This window comes from Nomia melanderi, unplaced genomic scaffold, assembly GCF_051020985.1.
Source record: "Nomia melanderi isolate GNS246 unplaced genomic scaffold, iyNomMela1 scaffold0136, whole genome shotgun sequence".
NCBI lineage: Eukaryota > Metazoa > Arthropoda > Insecta > Hymenoptera > Halictidae > Nomia > Nomia melanderi.
In genome coordinates, this window is record NW_027475251.1 from 10,001 (window position 1) to 17,500 (window position 7,500).

Consider the following 7,500-nt stretch of genomic DNA (forward strand, 5'->3'; position numbering starts at 1 on the left):
GTATATGGTGATTCTTTTTATATATATATATTTCGAAATTCAACTGAACGTGGCGGAAGCGCACGGTGGTGGTCCAGCGAGGACACGCGACGACGGGGAATAAGAACTATTCGACCCGTTACGAATACGCATGCTCGTCCCGCACGATTTTAACACACACCGTGTTTTTCTCCAGTCGTCAAAGCGTTCGTGCGTCGAATTCGAAAAATAAAAAAAAGAAATACACCTTTTCTCTCTCTCTCGGGTAAAAAGAGTCGATGTGTATTGTGTATAAAGGTTCTGCTGCGAGAAGTCTCGTTTTGCCGTGTGTTTCGGTAACGACGATCCTCCGAAACGTACATCTCATTCGTAAGAGAGGAAGAAAACAATCTCCCTGGGGCCAGTCGGTAATATACCGACATACGACGTGTCGTGCACATCCGTCTCACGCACGGTATACAAAATATGAATAAAACGTGTGTAGTCTCTCTCTCTCTCGACTTCTTAATATTTTCTTTCACCTCTGACGCATCATTTCAGGTGACGTCGGGAGCGCGGGGAAAAAAAATTTTTCTAAACACACGAAACCGTTCATCTCACGAACAGCCGAAAAAGTTGTCGCTCAGATCCATATCGCAGTGGAGCGGTATCCGCGGCGGTCGTAATTGAACGACGCACGACGCCGCGAACACTCACGCGAGTCCATACAAACGATTCCGATCGTTTTGCAACAACTAGAACGTACACTGTCCGTGAAATTCACAGAATTTTCGCGTGTCCGCGACAAACGCCGACGAGACACCCATCGTTCGCTCGTACGTAGCATCCTTCTCTTAACCCGACTCAGAAACGTTCTTTGCGCCCTTCGGTAAAAAAACGTTCGATCCGAAGAGGTGAACGACGGCGGGGATTTGACAGAGCTACGCAAGCAGTGTATGGTACGTAAACGACCCTCAGCCAGGCGTGGTCCAGGAATTGTATCCGTGGACCGCAATGTGCGTTCGAAATGTCGATGTTCATGTGTCCTGCAGTTCACACGTTGACGCGCAATTAGCTGCGTTCTTCATCGACCCACGAGCCAAGTGATCCACCGTTCAGGGTAATCGTATAAATTTTATATTTCACATATATAATTTTATTCTCATTTGTTCGACCTAATATCTCTCTTCTTGTCAAAGAGAAGATAAAAGTTGATACCTGAATCTCCGACCAGCGCGCGAAGGAGATTCAGGCGTCGCCTTGGAGACGACACCGAAGCCTTTCGAGACGAAAAACGTTCAAGTAATATGTATATATTTCTCGACGTTCCGGGCGTATAGTGCATTCAAAAACCCGCGAAAGACGCAGAAGACTCGCACGCGTGGAAACGACGGGGATATATTTTGTATCCTACCCGATACTGAATCCATCGCGTGCAGTCGACCCTCGCGTTCTTCCGATCAGACGCATCTATTGTTGCGCGCATGTTTTCGCGTCGCATCGCGCGAAACGTTGCACGAATCGTACCGATCGATCGATTGAAAGCAAATAATGAAAAAAGACTTCACAGCTGGCTCTTTGCCGGTCATTCGTCCCATGTTATCTCTTGCCGCGAAATTGGCGCGCAAGAGTTGGGTGTCAGACGCGCGGCTTTAAAACGAGCTTCACGGCCGGTCCCTTCGTTACCGCTTTCGTTCTTTCTCTCGGAACGACCATGAACGAACACGACGAGCGACGCTACGGCATACACACGTCCACGGATTCGATTAAAAAAACAGACTTCACAGCTGGCTCTTTGCCGGTCATTCGTCCCATATTATCTCTTGCCGCGAAATTGGCGCGCAAGAGTTGGGTGTCAGACGCACGGCTTTAAAACGAGCTTCACGGCCGGTCCTCTCAATTCCGTGTACGGTACACGCAAGATGCGGGTTCCACTTCCAGACTACCCGGTCCCTTCTCTCTACGAGAATCGATAGTAGAAGAACGGCTCGAAAACGCGTCTCAGAGACTAGGGGAAAAGAAGCGGTATGCGAGCGAAACGAAAACGCATTATGGAAACGTCGCGAAACAATGTTCGACGGTTGCTCGGTTCCAATCGTGCGGCCGTTTCAATTTCTCGTGCGCTTCACCGTCCCTCCGTAACTCTGGCCGATCGCGTATACCGAAGAGCCGACACGCGCAAAAACCACAGGCATTGTATACTGTATATATATATGTTACAGTCACAGCCTTCGCGCGTTTTACTCTCCGACGCGGGGTTTCCACGACGAAGAGAGACAGTTTCGTGGCGGGTGACTCGGCCGAATCGCTACGACGGGTATTTCTATTATAGAACGAATCATCGCCACCCTTTACCAGTGCCCGACGAAGGAATCACAAGGTCATCTGGAGTTTACAATGCCAGCGACGGTAATTCCAACGAAGACCCGATAAGTCAACTCATCGTTCTATTTCTCCCCGTACAGAAAAGCGAATCGACGCTAACGCACCTCGCGCAAGCACGAACGTTCTCTTCGCGTGGATCATCCCATCGTCGAAAGATGTAAGACGCATTGGAGATCGTGGTCTCTGGCGGGCTCATTGCACGCCCCACTGCATATCTTTCCTCGAATCGAGAATGATTCGTCCACTAAGGCTGCGAAACTACGCGTCGAGGAAACTAGGGGAAAGAAGCGGGATGCGAGCGAAACGACAATACATTATGGAAACGTCGCGAAACAATGTTCGGCGGTTGCTCGTTTCCTCCTGCGGACGTTTCATTGCTCGGGCGCTTCACGTCCCTCCGTAACCTTCGCGCGATCGCGTGCCCCGGAGAGCCGGCAACCGGTGAACCACAGGCGTATAAACTATAGTCTTCTATAGCAAGCCTTCGGCGGTTACTCTCCGACGCGGGGATTCCACGACGAGAGAGAATTTCGTGGCGGGTGACATCGGTCGAAACGCTACGACGGGTATTTCTATTATAGAACGAATCATCGCCACCCTTTACCAGTGCCCGACGAAGGAATCACAAGGTCATCTGGAGTTTACAATGCCAGCGACGGTAATTCCAACGAAGACCCGATAAGTCAACTCATCGTTCTATTTCTCCCGTACAGACAAGCGAATCAACGCTATCGCACCTCACGCATGCACGAACGTTCTCTTCGCGTGAATCGTCCCATCGTCGAAAGATATAGCCGCTTGGAGATCGTGGCCCATCAAGTTCTTCCGTAACTCCTGCGCGATCGCGTACCCCGGAGAGCAGGCAACCGGTGAACCACAGGCGTATAAACTATAGTCTTCTATAGCAAGCCTTCGCGTTTACTCTACGACGCGGGGATTCCACGACGAGAGAGATTTTCGTGGCGGGTGACACGGCCGAATCGCTACGACGGGTATTTCTATTATAGAACGAATCATCGCCACCCTTTACCAGTGCCCGACGAAGGAATCACAAGGTCATCTGGAGTTTACAATGCCAGCGACGGTAATTCCAACGAAGACCCGATAAGTCAACTCATCGTTCTATTTCTCCCCGTACAGAAAAGCGAATCGGCGCTATCGCACCTCACGCAAGCAGGAATGATCTCTTCGCGTGGATCGTCCCATCGTCGAAAGATGTAAGACGTACAGAAATCGTGGTCCATCACGATTATTCGTAACTCTCCGAGTCGCGTATCTGAGAGTAGGGCAAACGGAGAACCACAGGCATAAATAATACTATATATTTCTTATATATAGTTAGCCTTCGCGTTTTACTCTCCGACATGGGGATTCCACGACGAGAGAGAGTTTCGTGGCGGGTGACTCGGCCGAATCGCTACGACGGGTATTTCTATTATAGAACGAATCATCGCCACCCTTTACCAGTGCCCGACGAAGGAATCACAAGGTCATCTGGAGTTCACAATGCCAGCGACGGTAATTCCAACGAAGACCCGATAAGTCAACTCATCGTTCTATTTCTCCCCGTACAGAAAAGCGAATCGACGCTATCGCACCTCGCGCGAGCACGTAACTACTCTTCGCGTGGATCGTCCCATCGTCGAAAGATGTAAGACGCACGGAAATCGTGGGCCCATCAACGTTTTTTTGTAACTCTGCGATCGCGTATCACAGAGCCGAGACGCACATACCACAGGCGTATAATACCGTTTTCTTTCGTATGGTAAGCCTTCGCGTTTACTCTTCGGCGCGGGGTTTCCACGTCGAGAGAGACTTTCGTGGCGGGTGACATCGGTCGAAACGCTACGACGGGTATTACTATTATAGAACGAATCATCGCCACCCTTTACCAGTGCCCGACGAAGGAATCACAAGGTCATCTGGAGTTTACAATGCCAGCGACGGTAATTCCAACGAAGACCCGATAAGTCAACTCAACGTTCTATTTCTCCCGTACAGAAAAGCGAATCGACGCTGTTGCACCTCACGCAAGCACGAACGTTCTCTTCGCGTGGATCGTCCCATCGTCGAAAGATGTAAGACGCACGGAAATCGTGGCACATCACGTGTTTTCGGAACTCTGTCGACCGCGTATCTCAGAGACGACGCGCGCGAACCACTGGCATATACTATTATATATCGCGTTTTACCCTCCGACGCGGGGATTCCACGACGAGAGAGAGTTTCGTGAGCGGGTTGACTCGGAAGAAACGCTACGACGGGTATTTCTATTATAGAACGCATCATCGCCACCCTTTACCAGTGCCCGACGAAGGAATCACAAGGTCATCTGGAGTTTACAATGCCAGCGACGGTAATTCCAACGAAGACCCGATAAGTCAACTCAACGTTCTATTGCTCCCCGTACAGAAAAGCGAATCGACGCAATCGCACCATACGCGTGCACGTAACAACTCTTCGCGTGGATCGTCCCATCGTCGAGAGACGTAAGTTTCCATACTATGAATTCGCGTTTTACTCTCCGACGCGGGGATTCCACGACGAGAGAGAGTTTCGTGAGCGGGTTGACTCGGAAGAAACGCTACGACGGGTATTTCTATTATAGAACGCATCATCGCCACCCTTTACCAGTGCCCGACGAAGGAATCACAAGGTCATCTGGAGTTTACAATGCCAGCGACGGTAATTCCAACGAAGACCCGATAAGTCAACTCAACGTTCTATTGCTCCCCGTACAGAAAAGCGAATCGACGCAATCGCACCATACGCGTGCACGTAACAACTCTTCGCGTGGATCGTCCCATCGTCGAGAGACGTAAGTTTCCATACTATGAATTCGCGTTTTACTCTCCGACGCGGGGATTCCACGACGAGAGAGAGTTTCGTGAGCGGGTTGACTCGGAAGAAACGCTACGACGGGTATTTCTATTATAGAACGCATCATCGCCACCCTTTACCAGTGCCCGACGAAGGAATCACAAGGTCATCTGGAGTTTACAATGCCAGCGACGGTTAATTCCAACGAAGACCCGATAAGTCAACTCAACGTTCTATTACTCCCCGTACAGAAAAGCGAATCGACGCAATCGCACCATACGCGTGCACGTAACAACTCTTCGCGTGGATCGTCCCATCGTCGAGAGACGTAAGTTTCATAGTAAGCCTTCGGCGTTTTACTCTCCGACGCGGGGATTCCACGACGAGAGAGAGAGTTTCGTGAGCGGGTTGACTCGGAAGAAACGCTACGACGGGTATTTCTATTATAGAACGCATCATCGCCACCCTTTACCAGTGCCCGACGAAGGAATCACAAGGTCATCTGGAGTTTACAATGCCAGCGACGGTAATTCCAACGAAGACCCGATAAGTCAACTCAACGTTCTATTTCTCCCCGTACAGAAAGCGAATCGACGCAATCGCACCATACGCGTGCACGTAAACAACTCTTCGCGTGGATCGTCCCATCGTCGAGAGACGTAAGTTTTCATAGTATTAATTCGCGTTTTACTCTCCGACGCGGGGATTCCACGACGAGAGAGAGTTTCGTGAGCGGGTTGACTCGGAAGAAACGCTACGACGGGTATTTCTATTATAGAACGCATCATCGCCACCCTTTACCAGTGCCCGACGAAGGAATCACAAGGTCATCTGGAGTTTACAATGCCAGCGACGGTAATTCCAACGAAGACCCGATAAGTCAACTCAACGTTCTATTTCTCCCCGTACAGAAAAGCGAATCGACGCAATCGCACCATACGCGTGCCCGTAAACAACTCTTCGCGTGGATCGTCCCATCGTCGAGAGACGTAAGTTTTCATAGTATGAATTCGCGTTTTACTCTCCGACGCGGGGATTCCACGACGAGAGAGAGTTTCGTGAGCGGGTTGACTCGGAAGAAACGCTACGACGGGTATTTCTATTATAGAACGCATCATCGCCACCCTTTACCAGTGCCCGACGAAGGAATCACAAGGTCATCTGGAGTTTACAATGCCAGCGACGGTAATTCCAACGAAGACCCGATAAGTCAACTCAACGTTCTATTACTCCCCGTACAGAAAAGCGAATCGACGCAATCGCACCATACGCGTGCACGTAACAACTCTTCGCGTGGATCGTCCCATCGTCGAGAGACGTAAGTTTCCATACTATGAATTCGCGTTTTACTCTCCGACGCGGGGATTCCACGACGAGAGAGTGTTTCGTGAGCGGGTTGACTCGGAAGAAACGCTACGACGGGTATTTCTATTATAGAACGCATCATCGCCACCCTTTACCAGTGCCCGACGAAGGAATCACAAGGTCATCTGGAGTTTACAATGCCAGCGACGGTAATTCCAACGAAGACCCGATAAGTCAACTCAACGTTCTATTGCTCCCCGTACAGAAAAGCGAATCGACGCAATCGCACCATACGCGTGCACGTAACAACTCTTCGCGTGGATCGTCCCATCGTCGAGAGACGTAAGTTTCATAAGTAAGCCTTCGGCGTTTTACTCTCCGACGCGGGATTCCACGACGAGAGAGTGTTTCGTGGCGGGTGACTAGGCCGAAACGCTACGACGGGTATTTCTATTATAGAACGAATCATCGCCACCCTTTACCAGTGCCCGACGAAGGAATCACAAGGTCATCTGGAGTTTACAATGCCAGCGACGGTAATTCCAACGAAGACCCGATAAGTCAGCTCATCGTTCTATTTCTCCCCGTACAGAAAAGCGAATCGACGCTATCGCACCTCGCGCGAGCACGTAACAACTCTTCGCGTGGATCGTCCCATCGTCGAGAGACGTAAGACGCACGGAAATCGTGGTTCATCGCGTCTTTTCCTACTCTCTTGAATCGCAATTTCGTATAGAGCCTACACACGCGAACCACCGGCATATACTATTTCTTCTCTCATAGTAAGCCTTCGCGCGTTTTACTCTCCGACGCGGGGATTCCACGACGAGAGAGTGTTTCGTGGCGGGTGTCTCGGCCGAATCGCTACGACGGGTATTTCTATTATAGAACGAATCATCGCCACCCTTTACCAGTGCCCGACGAAGGAATCACAAGGTCATCTGGAGTTTACAATGCCAGCGACGGTAATTCCAACGAAGACCCGATAAGTCAACTCATCGTTCTATTTCTCCCCGTACAGAAAAGCGAATC

The 7,500-nt window shown here is 50.3% G+C and overlaps 1 non-coding gene across 1 annotated transcript; it reads right to left on the reverse strand.

Annotated features, from left to right (window-relative positions):
* Positions 1-926: 926 nt before the first annotated feature.
* On the reverse strand, positions 927-1,081 carry LOC143175576 (5.8S ribosomal RNA). The gene has a single exon (XR_013000301.1). It is a non-coding gene; the product is annotated as a 5.8S ribosomal RNA (ribosomal RNA).
* Positions 1,082-7,500: the final 6,419 nt, after the last annotated feature.